This window comes from Stenella coeruleoalba, assembly GCF_951394435.1.
Source record: "Stenella coeruleoalba genome assembly, chromosome: 3".
NCBI classification, from domain to species: Eukaryota; Metazoa; Chordata; class Mammalia; order Artiodactyla; family Delphinidae; genus Stenella; species Stenella coeruleoalba.
The window spans coordinates 13,917,939-13,933,849 of record NC_137148.1 but is presented as its reverse complement, the minus strand read 5'-3'; the positions used below and the strand labels follow the sequence as shown (position 1 = coordinate 13,933,849).

General features: G+C 38.9%; 1 pseudogene across 1 annotated transcript in view; it reads left to right on the top strand.

Moving 5' to 3' along the window:
* The window catches only part of LOC307184108 (small ribosomal subunit protein eS17-like), a 125,126-nt pseudogene extending 109,824 nt beyond the window's left edge, over nucleotides 1-15,302 (top strand). Inside the window, exon 3 of the transcript in view lies at nucleotides 14,846-15,302. The product of the transcript in view is annotated as a small ribosomal subunit protein eS17-like (transcript). The remainder of the gene's footprint in view (nucleotides 1-14,845) is intronic.
* Nucleotides 15,303-15,911: the final 609 nt, after the last annotated feature.

The window sequence follows — 15,911 nt, the reverse complement described above, 5'->3', positions numbered from 1 at the left end:
AACACTCCCTAACACCGTACACAAAGATAAACTCAAAATGGATTCGAGACCTAAATGTAAGAGCAGACACTATAAAACTCTTAGAGGAAAACATAGGAAGAACACTCTTTGACATAAATCACAACAAGATCTTTTTTGATCCACCTCCTATAGTAATGGAAATAAAACCAAAAATAAACAAATGGGACCTAATTAAACTTCAAAGCTTTTGCACAGCAAAGGAAACCATAAACAAGACCAAAAGACAACCCTCAGAATGGGAGAAAATATTTGCAAACGAATCAATGGACAAAGGATTAATATCCAAAATATACAAACAGCTCATGAAGCTCAATGTTAAAGAAACAACCAACCCAATCCAAAAATGGGCAGACGACCTAAATAGACATTTCTCCAAAGAAGATATACAGATTGCCTACAAACACATGAAAGAATACTCAACATCATTAATCATTAGAGAAATGCAAATCAAAACTACAATGAGATATCATCTCACACCTGTCAGAATGGCCATTATCAAAAAATCTACAAACAATAAATGCTGGAGAGGGTGTGGAGGAAAGGGAACTGTCTTGCACTGTTGGTGGGAATGTAAATTGATACAGCCACTATGGAGAACAGTATGGAGGTTCCTTAAAAAACTAAAAATAGGACTACCATACAACCCAGCAATCCCAGTACTGGGCATATACCCTGAGAAAACCATAATTCAAAAAGAGTCATGTACCACAATATTCATTGCAGCTCTATTTACAGTAGCCAGGACATGGAAGTAACCTAAGTGTCCATTGACAAGTGAATGGATAAAGAAGATGTGGCACATATATACCAGGAATATTACTCAGCCATAAAAAGAAACGAAATTGAATTATTTGTCGTGAGGTGGATGGACCTAGAGTCTGTCATATAGAGTGAAGTAAGTCAGAAAGAGAAAAACAAATACCGTATGCTAACACATATATATGGAATCTAAAAAAAAAAAAAAAAAAGGTCATGAAGAACCTAGGGGCAAGATGGGAATGAAGACGAAGACCTACTAGAGAATGGACTTGACATGGGGAGAGGGATGGGCACGCTGGGACAAAGTGAGAGAGTGGCATGGACATATATACACTACCAAATGTAAAATAGATCGCTAGTGGGAAGCAGCCGCATAGCACAGGGAGATCAGCTCGGTGCTTCGTGACCACCTAGAGGGGTGGTATAGGGAGGGTTGGAGGGAGGGAGATGCAAGAGGCAAGAGATATGGGGATATATGTATATTATAGCTGATTCACTTTGTCATAAAGCAGAAACTAACACACTATTGTAAAGCAATTTTACTCCAATAAAGATGTTAAAAAAAAAAAAAAGATTGCATTACAGCTTTACAGAGCTTTGTGGGGTATTGCTGTGACAGTAGAAGACCAGAAGGAGGAGGTGTTGGTCGTGACATTTGTAGAGGAGATGGAGTTTATTGTACAGTTTATAGGCTAGAGGAGAATTGACTCTTGCTGAACATATGGTGTCTCCATCATTAGTACATATATGTTGAATGTTTTTTCCCTAATATTTTATAATCAAGAGATAATCACCTACTGTTAGCTTTTCTATTGTTGTTCCAGTAGCTTCCTTTAGGGGTAAAAGATGTCATCCTTGAAATCACTCTCAGAGTTAGGAATGTACAACTTAGATCTGGAACAAGGAAAGTTTCTAGCTTACATAGAAATGATATATTTATAAATATAACATGAAAATCCCCTCTGACACTACTTATGTAATGTTCCCTTTCTATATCGTGGAGATGTCTTCTATTCACATGGCTACATCAGCCACATATATCTTTTTTTCTCATTTTATATATACCTTGGTTGCACATTCATTTCATGTGCTGATGAAACCCAAATATCAGTCTGTAGTCCTCTCTCCTGAGTGCAGGATATATACAAATGCCTATCAGACCTCACATTTCACCTCATACCTCATCAATTCACAACTGCAAGCATAGTAACTCCCTAGTCCCCTAGTGGGACCTCATCTTAGTGAAGGACATACTATCCACACAGCCATCTGAGCAGGAAACCTTAGAATCAGCTAGACTCCTTCCTCTTCCTCACCACTGATGTTGGATCAGTCACTGTGTCCTATGGACTCTGACCCTGTATCCATATGTATCCCTTTCTCTGTTCTCCACTGTCTCTAATTTTGATCAGGACCTCATCGTCTTGCACTAAACTACTGTGATATCTGATGAACAGGTCCACCCTCCCTCAAATGCATGATCAGAGTATCCTTTGCACATTGCAAATTTGATCATGTTTGCAATCCTTCAGTAACTTCCTGTTTTTGAAGATAAATTCCTCAGGAGGATGCCACATTCGGATGTGATCTGTGATCTACCCTGACCCCTCTACCCCTTTCCCCTACCTCTGCATTTCTCTTTGGTCCAATATGGAGGAGCCTCTTATAGTTCTTTAAATGCAAGCTTTCTCGTTTCTGTGCCTTTGGCCATGCTGCTTTCCTGGCTTCTTTGGCTGCTTCCTCTGCATACAACACATGTGCACCCTTCTGGGCTCAGCATAGGTATCACGTCTTCGTAGAAGCTTCCCTGGACTCTCTCCACATCCAGGCTGAGATAGCGGCTTCTTTGCTGGGAATGGGAGAAGAGAGAAGATACAGCAAATTTAAATGACTCATATGAAAGAGAAGAGAAAAATGAGGCAGGATACTAGGATCATATAGTTTCAACTCAGTATAGGATACCTGTGACAGGGCGTGGTAAAACCTATCTGAACTCTCACTTAGCCTCCTCAGCTTCCTGCCTAGCTTAGGAAAGAATGACAAATATCAGTGTTTTGAATTAGATTCTTGTTCTCATTTAGTTTTATCTATTTCCTCAACACAGTTTTTAAGATTTTCATGATTGTCATATCATTTAGAGATTGGGCCAATCTCTAAACCTAGTGAGCTACTCTTAAAATCAAAGAATAAAGACAAAACCATGTTTTGAACTTTAATACATTTTGTAAAATTGATATTATTTTTTCCTTAATTGTTTGGTAGAATTCATGAATGAAATTATCTGGAGTTTACTTTGGGAAGGTTTTTGAATACAAATACATGTCTTTAATTATTGTAGGGCTACTTAGATTTTCTGTTTCCTCTTACACCAGTTTTGGTAATTTGTGTCTTTCAAGGAATTTGCCCTTTAATCTAAATTGTTGAATTTATTGATATAACATGATTCATAAACTTTATTATTCCTTTAATGTCTATGGATCATTACTGATGTTCTTTCTTTCTTTCTTGGTATTGATAATTTGTGCCTTCTCTGTCTTTATCTTAATCAGTTAAGGTTGGGTGTTATCAATTTTGTTATCATTTCAAGGAACCAAATTTTGATTTCATGATTTTCTTTATTTATCAGTCTTCTACTTCACTGATATCCACTCTTACCAGTACTGTTTCCTTCCTTCTGCTTATTTTGGGTTTAGACTTCATTCCCTAGATTCCTAAGGTGAAAGCAGTAACTGTTGATTTTAATCCTTTCCTCTTTTTCATATAGGCAAGTAGAGATATATAATTTCCCCCAAACACTACATCCCACAAATTTTGATAGTGATATTTTTATTGTCATTCACTTAAGAATATGTTCTAATTTCTTCCTTGAGCAAGGGGTTAAGACAAAGATTTCTTAATTTCCAAATATTTGGGAATTTTCTGACATCTATTTTTCAATCACTTTTAATTTAATTTCTTTGTTGTCAGAGAATGTACCCTTCAAAATTTCAGTTCTTTAAATTTTTTTGTAATTTGTTTTGTGGCATGGCATATGGTCTATATCAATGAATTCTCCATGATCACTTGGGAAAAAATGTGTATTATGTTAGTTAAGTTATTGATAGTGCTGTTCAAGTCTTCTGTATCTACACAGAGCATTTTGTATATTTATTCTATCATTGAGGAAAGAGTATTGATGTCTAAAACTTTAGCTGTGGAATTTCCTATTTCTCCATTCTGTTCCATTAGTTTCTTTCTTCTTGTATTTTGAATTTCTGTGATTAGGTGTATACACATTTATGATTTTAATGTCTTCTTGTTGACCACGTTTTTATTATAGAATGTCCCTCTTTACCTCTAAAAATATTATTTTGTCCTGAAGCCTTATTTGATAGTAAGATAGCCAGCCCAACATTTATCTGAATATTTAAGAGGTATACCTTCTTCCATCCTTTTCTCTCTTATAAACAGCATATTGTTTTTTTTAAAAATTCAGTCTGATAATCCTTTCCTTTTAATTAGAGTCTAGTGTTATTTGATGCAATTACCAAATAATTGATTGTGTTTAAATATGCCATCTTGTATTCACTATGTTTTTGTCCCATTAGATCTTTTTTCTTTTTTTCTTCCTTTCTTGCATGCTTTTGGATTAAATATTTTTAAAGATACCATTTTATGTCCTCTACTGGTTTTTCAGCTATGCCTCTTCTCTTTTCTTTCTCCTTTAAATTGGTTGCTCTTCAGTTTACAATATTCATTCTTTACTGACATATATATATATATACATACTGTATACAAGTATACTTGTAACAGCATACTTCCATTTTTCTCTGGAATTAAGCCACAAGAGAAAATAATTTATATTTATTTACATATTTACTTTTTTTGGAACTCTCCATTCTTTGTGTAGACTGAATTTCCATCTGGAAACATTTTTCGTTTAGTCTGAAGAAATTCTCTTAATATATCTTGTAGTGCTTGCCTGATGATGACAGATTCTTTCTGTATTTGTATGCCTAAAGATGTCTTTATTTTTCCTTCATGTTTGGAGGATATTTACAAGATTTTAGGTTTGGTTTTTCCTTTCAGTACTTTAAAGATGTCAGTCTAATGCAGTCTGGCATACATTGTTTCTAATGAGGTTAGTGGTTGCTCTTTTTATGTTTTTTCTTTCTGACTCCTTTAAAATTTTTTCTCTTTGTGCCTTTATCTATTTTGGAAAAAGTTTTTTCCAAAACAGCTATCATACTTCAAAACAATCAAAGTTTTTTGAGATCTATCTCATTTTGCTAAAAATAAACAATTTACATTTATATTGACTGACTTTTCTTTTGGTTCTGCACCACATTTTGCTTCTTCTTCACAATGTTTAGTAATGTTTTGTTATATACTGGATACTGTGGATGCTATGTTGCTAAAGAGCTGGCTTTTACATTCTTCCTTAATAGAATATTGAATTTTGTTCCAGCAGATAGGTAATTCATTTACTTAAGCTGAACTTATTTATGGATAATTTTTACGCTTTGTTAGGGACACTTCAGAGTAGTTTCACTGTGGAACTAGATTAGCATGACCTTCCCTGCATCTCCATTGAATGTCAGGGATATTTAATGAGTTGTTTCCACTCTGGTCAGTACTCAATTGTCTCCCAGACTAGATGACTTCTAATAGTTTTTCAACTCAAACTTCCCCAGTAATTTTTCTTTATTTGATAGCTTTTTTTACCCTGCCTTATGGATTCTGCGTTATGCATACACACTTTTGTATTGCACCAAAGAGTAAGGGGAACCACGTGCAGAATTCTGGAACTTCATTTCTGTATGACTCCCTTCTCTTCATTCCTGCCCCACAATTTCCAGCCACCCTTGCAGCCCAGAGCTATGACATCTGCCTTCTCTGCCCAGTGAGACATCTGCACCCTGCTGGGGCTCCCTGCCCCACCCCCACCCTACCATTTGCAGAATGCCTCCAGGTAGAAGCTTGTATAATTGTGACCTTAAGGCTCCCCTGCTCCCCTTGGGGATCAGAGATCTGTGTTGCCTATAGTCTAACATCTAAAAATAATCATTTCCTATATTTTGTTAAGTTTTATAGTTGTCTCTGGTGAGAGGATTAGTCTGGTACAAGTTACTTTGTTATGGCCACAAGCAGAAGACCTCTAACATGTTTTGAAATATCACTTGTGAGGTTGTAGCTCAGCCAGCTTTGCAAGTTTTAAAAATACATTTGTCTTATGAATATTCCATGAAGAACATGTTTTTTTTTTTCTATTTCAGCAATGTTGACTAGACTTTCCCAAGTCCTGAGAAGTAAAGTTTTCACTGTATAAACCTGAGATACCTTCCCAAGGTTTGCTATTTCAAAACTGAAATGGCAAGAAGAAAGAAAAGATCAAAAGTATACAAGCAATTTTATACTCTGTGCATCTCAGTGCAATCTTAATGCTGTTTTATAAAAGGCAGAGGGAGATATATTTTTTGAGTTTGGAATGGTTGCCAAGTTGTAAAGAGCAGTAGACTAAATATCAAACGATATTGAGTCTTCTCTTGGTTTTATCACTTTCTAATCATGTGATCTTGGGTAAAGGTGACAGTTTCCTCATCTGTGAAATTATATCTGGTTTGTCTGCTTCATGAGATTAACGTGTGGTTTAGATGTAGTTAAATAGATCGAAAAGGACATTGCAGATGGTAAAACACTGTATAAATAAAGTGTATTGCTTCTCATACTCTCAGAAAGATGAGATAAATTTATGAGTAAAGAGGGTAATTTCAAGTGCAAAACTTTCTTTTTTTAAAAAATTTATTTATTTAATTTATTTATTTTTGGCTGCATTGGGTCTTCATTGCTGCATGCGGGCTTTCTCTAGTTGCGGCGAGCGGGGCTACTCTTCGTTGTGGTGCGCCGGCTTCTCGTTGCGGTGGCTTCTCTTGTTGCAGAGCACAGGCTCTAGGTGCGCGGGCTTCAGCAATTGTGGCACTTCGGCTCAGTAATTGCGGCTTGCGGGCTCTAAAGCGCAGGCTCAGTAGTTGTGGTGCATGGGCTTAGTTGCTCTGAGGCATGTGGGATCTTCCCGGACCTGGGCTCGAACCCGTGTCCTCTGCATTGGCAGGTGGATTCTTAACCACTGTGCCACCAGGGAAGCCCTCAAGTGCAAAACTTTCAAAGCAAGGAGGAGGTCAATAATGGAATGAAAATAAGAACTTAGAGAGGATAACTAATTTATTTTTTATTTCTAATAATTTAATTGAAAATCACGTGTTCTTAGAAGGAAAGCAAATTTCACTCAACTTAGTCAAAATAAGTTTAAATGTGATATTGTAACCTAAATTGAGCTCACCGCTTGAAAGCCAATAAAGAGGCTGGGTTGGTGGAAAGGAAAGCTTGCTTTATTGCAGATGCCAGCAGTGTGTGGAGGGGGATGAGGAGGGCAGATGCCTGTCCAAAGGTTTACTCAGCCCCACACTGACAATCAGGGGGCAAGAGCTTTTATGGACAGAGGAAGGGGGCTACATGCAGAAACAGCAGTCAGCTCTGACAGTCATTATGAGATTGGTCATGTGGTGGTCTGATCAGCATCATCTTGATTGTTTTAAATACAGTTAGTCTTTAGTTCCAGGGTCAGTTTGTTCCCATTTCTTTGAGGCCAGTTCTCAGAACTCTGGCAGCTTATGTCATGTCTACAGCCTGGTCCTCATGTAGTTAACTTCTTCCACCTGGTGGGGGTCTCAGTATCTATAAGACAGCTCACAGGATAGGGCTCAGAATATTATCTATAGCCCTTGAGGAGGAACTAAAGGTCCTTGACTCTGCTTAATGACTAAACTATTATTATTTAGTCTTCTTGTTATCTTTTGTTTCTGCATTTTCTCATTTAATCATTTTCTGATTAAACTTGTTCTTTGGCTAAACTTTTTCCACAGACAAAAGGCAGGCTGAAGACATGGGGCCAAGGGCCATAGGGTCCTGCTCCATTTCAATATGATCAATTGTTTTTGGTATTTTAATCCCATATCCTATCTTAGTTTTAATTATGGGGGTGTATTCTGGAAATAGCTATTACACTGATAAAATTTCATTGAAGAAAGACTATCTCAATACCTATGATTTGATCCAGTAGTTCTGACATAACCATTAATGCTATGTCATCAAATTTTGACCCAAATTCAAAGGGGTGTATTGATGTTCTTAAATAGTGTTTTCCAAAAAGAAAATCATACCTTTGAGAACTTCAAAGATTAAGATTTATCCCCTAGTGTCAAAAATAAACTATTTTCATTTTTTTTTGAGCCAAACGGTTACTGCAGAACATCATCAGGGACAGCACTCTTCCTTCCCCAGTTCATGGGCTTATTTACATCAAAATGAACTTGCTTCTCTCAGTAATCTTATAATCATGGAATCACAAGACCTGAGATCCAGAAGACACCACAGACCTGATCTGAACCAAGATTCCATTTTACAGAATTACACACTCTGATGGTGACCAACTCCAGGGAGTCCATGTGTAATGCAGACAGGAAAGTACTGCATACAACATGGAAAAATATATCAATGCCATGTCCATCCACAACTATAGAGCATATCGCTTTGTTTTCTGGAGTTAATCTATTGATATTTTTGAATGTGTTTGTCATCAGTAGTAAAAAGCACTGCACTCAGTATTTTAGAAAGTTACAAAGGAAGGGAACAACAAAGATTCTTCCCTCAAGTGTCTTATGCTGAGAAGAGCAAGAAAGCCCAGTGCAAGGACATTGCATTATCATTTCTATATATATGAGTTTCGGTCGCTGAATTGAACTTAGTTTCATGAGGGCTTACCATGTACCAGGTTGCAATGAGTACAAGAATGTAAAAGAGGCAAGAGGGAAGAGATATGGGGATATGTGTATATGTATAGCTGATTCACTTTGTTATAAAACAGAAACTAACATACCATTGTAAGGCAATTATACTCCAATAAAGATGTTAAAAAAAAAAAAAGAATGTAAAAGAAGAATGTAAAAATGCCCTCTTGTCCCTTAAAGTTTGGCAGTCATGAAAGATATGCAAACAAAGGTGCGCATTATTAGAAGCAGGTCCTAGATTGATAAATACTGTAATATGACAGAAAGGAAATAGTAGGAAATGAAGCTAAAGGAGGAAGGCGTGGTAGTAGGGATGAAAAAAAGTGCAGAGATTTGTGAGGTATTGGTAACTAAATGGATGTGGTAGGTAAGGGAGTGGAAGGCACCTAAGATAATAGTGGTTTGTTTGCTTGGGTAAATCGTTATGAGACGTTTCCACTAAACAACAGAGAGAGTACCAAAGAGATGGAGAATGTGTGGCATTGGAAACGGAAACGAGTTTCACTTTTCAACATGTTGACTTCAAGATGTCTGTGAAAAATCCTGGTAGAAATGCCAGGAAGACCTTTAGATATATATATAAGCTTAGTCAATAGAAGATATCTAGACTAGAGAAAGTGATTTGGGGGTCTATAATGTTTAAGGCGTAATGCAAACAGTGGGCATAAATGAGGTTACCTGGGAAAAGAGTATAGAGAGAATATTAGTCCAAGTAAAGAATCCTGGAGACTGAAATATAAGGGGCCAGTTGAAGTAAGAGGCTTTTAAGAAGAAGGCTGAGAGAGGGCAGTCAGAAAGATAGAAGTCAGCCATGTCCTTCTGCCTGCATGACTGACAGAACCCTGTGTGCTGTAGAATCACCCCTCCCTTATCCCAGGGAAAGTGGATGTTGATTAGACTAAATCAATTGTGGAAATCCCCCTTGCCATTGATATGCATGTGAGGCAGTTCTGGTTAGGAAGAAATAAAGGGAGTCTGAGGGCCACTATTATTTTCTTGCTCCTAAAAAAAGGAACTTGGCTCATAGGTTTGCCTGGTTTCAGCTTCTCAAGGAAAACCTCTGAGGATGTAGCAACCATCTTGGGATTCTGAAGTAACAGGTGTGAAAGTAAATGCCAACAACTCACTAAGGGCATCAGAGGGGAAAGAGAGAGGTGCCCAATCTGCAAGCAAACGTGGAACTGTGTGCCTCTGCCTAGTTTTTATGTGACAAACTATACTTGCTATGGACTAAATTATGGCCCTTCTCCAAATTCATTTGTTGAAGCTCTAAGTTTCAATGTGAGGTATTTGGAGATAAGACCTTTAGGAGGAAATTAAGGTTAAAAGAGTTAAGGGTGGGGCCCGAATTCCATAGACTGTTGGTCTTATAAGAGGAGGAGAGAGAGATCTCTTGTTTACTCTCTGTGCATGCACAGAGGAAACTCCATGTGAGAATATAGCGAGAAGGTGGCCATATGCAAGACAGGAAAAGAAACTTCACCAGGAACTGAATTGGCTGGCACCCTGATCTGGGACTGCTAGTCTCCAGAGCTTTGAGAAAATAAATTTCTGTTATAAGTGACCCAATCTATAACATTTTGCTATGGCAGCCTGAGCTGACTAATACAAGACCCTATATATTGTTGAGAGAGAAAAGACAAAATAAAGAAGGAAGGAGGGAGGGAAGGAAGAGAGGGAAGTCAAGTCAAATTAGGAGAGAGTGATGTGGAAAACAGGGAAGATAGGTTATTTCCAAAGGATGAAATGGTTGAGAATCTCTAAAGGTTTACAAAGAGCAAGTCAATAAGTCTTGGAATAATTTCCGAAAATCATTGGTGACCCCAACCATTCAAATGATGTAGGCAATATTGAGATTATGCTAGAACAAAGAATGAATAGGATTTGAGCAAGGGAAATCAAATATTGACAACATTTTCAAAAAGTTTGGTTGAAAAGGAAGATAAGGAGGTATCTAAAGAGATACAAGGACAAGGAAGAGTTAATCTTTAGAATGGGAAAATTTATAGGCAGAGGGTCAAGTGTCAGGAAAGAGGAAGAGGTTGAAGATACAGAAAAGAGAGTATTATTTATGGAGAAAGCCTCTGAGAAGATGGGAAGTGGGGCTTCCCTGGTGGCGCAGTGGTTGAGAGTCCGCCTGCCGATGCGGGGGACACGGGTTCGTGCCCCGGTCCAGGAAGATCTCACATGCCGTGGAGCGGCTGGGCCGGTGAGCCATTGCCTCTGAGACTGCGCGTCCGGAGCCTGTGCTCCGCAACGGGAGAGGCCACAACAGTGAGAGGCCCGCGTACCGCAAAAAAAAAAAAAAAAAAAAAAAGATGGGAAGTGGTAGACTTCAGAAAAAAGATGAAGATTTTGACTTGAAGTAGAAAAGACACATTATCTCAGGTCATGGAGAGAAGAAGTGAGGAATGTGGTTATACAAATTAGAGGAAGAAATGGGCAGCTAGAAGCCAGAGAGGTGATATTATCCTTTGCCCTTAAGTGGGAGAGAATTTTGTTTGTAGAGAATGAAGGGGGTGGGTGTTGGCATGGAAGCAGGAGTGGCCACATTCTACATCCTTGGACATGCTCAAGCAGCTGCCTCTTGGCTGACTGAAGAGTGGAATTAGCCCAAGAAAGTGACCCTGTTAAGTCATGCATCTCTTTGCATCCAAGTGAATGAGAGGCCATTGGAGTTGCTTCTATAATTAGGTTAAAGTACATGCCACAGGGCCTTATCAAGATTTGCAGTGATCCCAGGAGATATGCTACTGCATAAGCAAGATAAAAAAAAAGTAAAGGATGAATTAATGCGTTAAGGATAAAAAGGCAATTTTTGCAAAATTAAAAAAGACATTGTATCTCTAGGGTTTGATATCTTGTGACTTGAATGTATCAGCCTAGTACCTATGGAGTGATGAGCAATGTTTTTTTATTTTTAAATTAAATACATGGATAGTCGTTTGAGCATGATGTGTATGTTCCCAGGCTTCTGGCTCATGTAGACCATTTGCATCTGAGAAGCCAGATCTTGTCAGTCCTGTTAGCACTCTTAGGAAAGATGGGGAATATAGTGGTCCTTAAAAGGAATCTTGGGCCACTTGATCGAAATATTAAAAAGTGAACATAAGAACTAGACATGATATTATTAACTATTATTTTCTACTGATTTATTAAACAGCAGCAACTACCCAGCTTGGGCCTCTCTTTTTGTACCCCTTGTACTTATTTGGTTATCTATTGCTGTGTAAAGATTCACATCAAAGCGACAAAAATTGCTTTATTATTTTCTCTCATTGTTCTGGGTGTTGACTAGGTTCAGTTAGGCAGTGTTTGCTTGGGGGTGGGGTTTCTCACGCTATTGCAGCAGATGGTGTTTGGGGCTAGAGTCACCTTGTGACTCACCTAGTCACATGTCAGGAGGTTGATGCTGGCTACTGGCTGGGACCTCAAAAGGAGCTTTAGCCAGAAAGTTAGACCTGACCTCCGTGTGGTCTTGCCACTTCCTCATAGCATGGTGACTAAGTTCCAGAACAATGTCTCAGGAGCTCCAGGTGAAATCCATATAGACTTTCATGTCCTAACCTCGGAAGTTCCATAGCATCAGTTCTGCTGTTGTCAGATTCAAGGGGAGAAACAAAGCCCCTACATCTCTGTAAGAGGAGTTACAGCATCACACAGGAAGAAGAAATGTGGGATGGGAGCTTTTGTTGCAGTCATTTTGGAAAGTACAATCTGCATACTGCTTGACTGACAGAGCGGCACTCTGTCTAGATCACAGTCTTAAGGCAAATGCCTTGCATCTCTTCCAACCCTACTCTGCCCTTTGGAAATTTTGTCTTTGTGCGCTTACTAAGGGTGTCTTCGAGGGCCATAAATGGCACCTATGTATGCCATCTCACTAGTTAAATCTGGGATTATTCCTTGTCAGTGACTTCTTTTAAAGTAGAATTTAATTTTTAGAGCAGTTTCAGGTTCACTGCAAAATTGAGTGGAGGTAGAGAGATTTCTCATATACCTTCTGCCCTCACACAAGTATAGTCTCCCCTCTTTATCAAATTCTGCATCAGAGTGGTACTTTTGTTACAATTGATGGACATACATTGATGCACCATAATCACCCAAAATTCATAGTTTACATTAGGGTTCACTCTTGGTATTGCACATTCTATGGGTTTGAACTAATGTATCAGATGTATCCACCATTATAATACCATACAGAACAGTTTCACTGCCTTAAAAATCCTAGTTTTGGGGCTTCCCTGGTGGCGCAGTGGTTGAGAGTCCGCCTGCCGATGCAGGGGACGCGAGTTCGTGCTCCGGTCCGGGAGGATCCCACATCCCGCGGAGTGGCTGGGCCCATGAGCCATGGCCGCTGAGCCTACGTGTCCGGAGCCTGTGCTCCGCAGCGGGAGAGGCCACAGTAGTGAGAGGCCCATGTACCGCAAAAAATAAAAATAAATAAATCCTAGTTTTGCCTATTCATCCATCCCTCCCTCCAACCCTTGGCAACCACTGAGACTTTTTAACTAAAGCCCACTGGTTCTTCTATACTGTACACTGTTATCAGAATTATATTTTCTATAAAAAATTCTGAACACTTATTCTCCTGATGAACAATCTCCAATGGATTTTTCCACTGTGTATACATTAAGCTGAAATGCTTCATTTTTTTGGATCCCGTGTTACAATAGTTAAATTAAAGGAAAATTAGTGGATTGACAAATAGTGGTCACTCAAAAACTAGGTTTGGGGATTACAAATATAGCAAAATGGTATTTTTCTTCATCTCCCATCTTTCCACTTCTGGCTGACCTCTTTCTTGGAATATATTACACACCTAGTTCCCTTCTCAAGCCCTGGCCCAAATGAGCTAAATTAGCAGAAAGATGTCTTTGGCAAAACTAGAAAAAAGAGAGACACTTCAAGCACAGTAACACCCTAGAGTTGTGCTGAAAGTTTTGTCTTCTAGATCCTTCATCTTGAAGTTCAGACAAGAAAAGACCATCCTTTTTAACATTGCCTCCAAAATCAGGTCCTACCCCAGATTCACCAAGACTGGAAATCCGATGATTTCAAATAACTAGCAGTCTTGACTGAAGACAGAGAGTAGGAACAACTAAGATCCTTTGGAGAAGACAAAGGAGTTGATAGTCCTAGAACAGGGGTCCATAAACTATAACCAGTGGTCCAAATCTGGCCTGCCACTTGCTTTTGAAATAAAGTTTTATCAGAACACAGCCACACCATTCATTTACCTATTGTCTATGGGTGCTTTCATTCTTTAACAGCAGCATTGAGTAGCTGTAAAAAAGAATGTTTGACCTGTGAAACTTAAGATATTTACCATCTGGCCTTTTCTAGAAAATGTTTGCTGGCCTCTGATCTAGAAAGCCATGGTGAAGAGAAAAGGTACCAGAAGCTAAAGAGGGGAGACTGGCTTGGGACCCCCTGAGATGGACGCATTACAGGATGAAGTGTTGTCAAGGGGAAACACATGAACTCTTTAGCATCATTTTCTGGATTCTGGATAGTGTTATGGTGGGACGACACATTCTGGAAAGGGAATATATGTATATGTACTTCCAATAATGACCAAAAAATTACAAAAAATAAGTAAGGCATTCCATCATTTTACAGTTTTATCTCCCACCTCATCCCATCACACCCTCTGTACATCCCTCATTGTAGCCTTTTTCCTAGAATGGGATCTGAGCCCTCAAGCTGCTGGGACTTGGTGCAAGTTCCTTCTTAGGTCTGTAACACTCTTCCACTTTGTTGAAGACCTTGGAGCTTCAACTCAATGGTCAACACTCAAAAGGCTTTCCTCAATAATCACATCCTTACCACCCCCAATGAGTCTGAGCTTCCTTTGCATCACTTGGTACAACTCAGTTTGTACCAGATTATTAGGACATGTCCTCATCTCTTCAACAAGATATCAGCAACTGGAAGGCAGAAATATGGCGTTTTGTTTGTCTTCATTTTTCAGTTTGATCTTACCAACTCTTCCAATCCCTGTCTTCTCATTAGTACAGTGCTTTATAGACTTTAAATATTTATTGACTTGAACATGAGAATTTTGAAAATAAAACTTTGTAGTTCTATTCCCCTTCTGGTAGAAATCTAAAGAAAGAATACTTTGGCTCAAGATTATTTTGTGTAGCTGTTCTTGAAAAGCAAAAATTCTTCTCTGAAAAATACTCCAGAGACCTAAAGTCTGTCATCTAATAAAGAAATGAACCTCTTTTACCAAGGACCGCCAACACGGGCCACGTCCGCACCAAAACCATGAAGAAGGCGGCCCGGGTCATCATTGAGAAGTACTACACGCGCCTGGGCAACGACTTGCACACCAACAAGCACATGTGAGAGGAGATCGCCATCATTCCCAGCAAGAAGCTCCACAACAAGATCGCAGGCTATGTCACACATCTGATGAAGCGGATTCAGAGTGGTCCAGTGAGACGTATCTCCATCAAGCTGCAGGAGGAGGCGAGGGAGAGGAGAGATAATTACGTGCCTGAGGTCTCAGCCTGGGATCAGGAAATCACTGAAGTAGATCCTGACACTAAGGAAATGCTGAAGCTCTTGGTCTTTGGCAGTCTGTCCAACCTGCCAGTCACTCAGCCTACAGGAGGGATGAATTTCAAAACACCACGTGGAGTCGTTTGAATCTTTCTGCTGTGCTGTAATATTTTCAGTAAGCCTCAGACAACAACAACAAAAGAAATGGAACTCATGTTCTTAAAGCAACGGGATAAATGGAGATTATGTCTGGAGGGAGAAGCCAGTGGAGAAGTAGAAGCTATTGCCCACCCCGCCTTCTAAACCAAGAGGTCAGACCATGACTGACATCTGCTTTGTGATTCTCCCCTTCAGCTGAGATTAAGCCAGATGGAATGCTGAGTAAAGGAAGCTTGAATCTATCCTAGCAAGTACATTTTGTGCTAAGGGGGAGAGAGTACTAATTTTGTACTTGAAAAAAAAAGGATCCCATTCAAGTATAAACTAATTTCCTCTCTTCAATGGTGGTTGCCATCATTCCCAAACTGAGGTCATCATCATAGTCTCTCTGGGACTTTGACTGGCACAGAAGAAAGTGACTTAATCGACTGTATTAAAATGTTTTTAGAAAACATCATTTTAGACCTGGACAAATGATAGAAACTTTAAATCCAAGACTATTTTTCTTAATAAGACTAACAGAAACTAAGTTAAGGAGAATTATATCACAAAATGTGTTTCTACTCTCTTTGTTGTTCTAAATGCTGGACAGTTTATTGTTATTCCTAGAGGTTAGTCTAATATTGAATAGGTCAG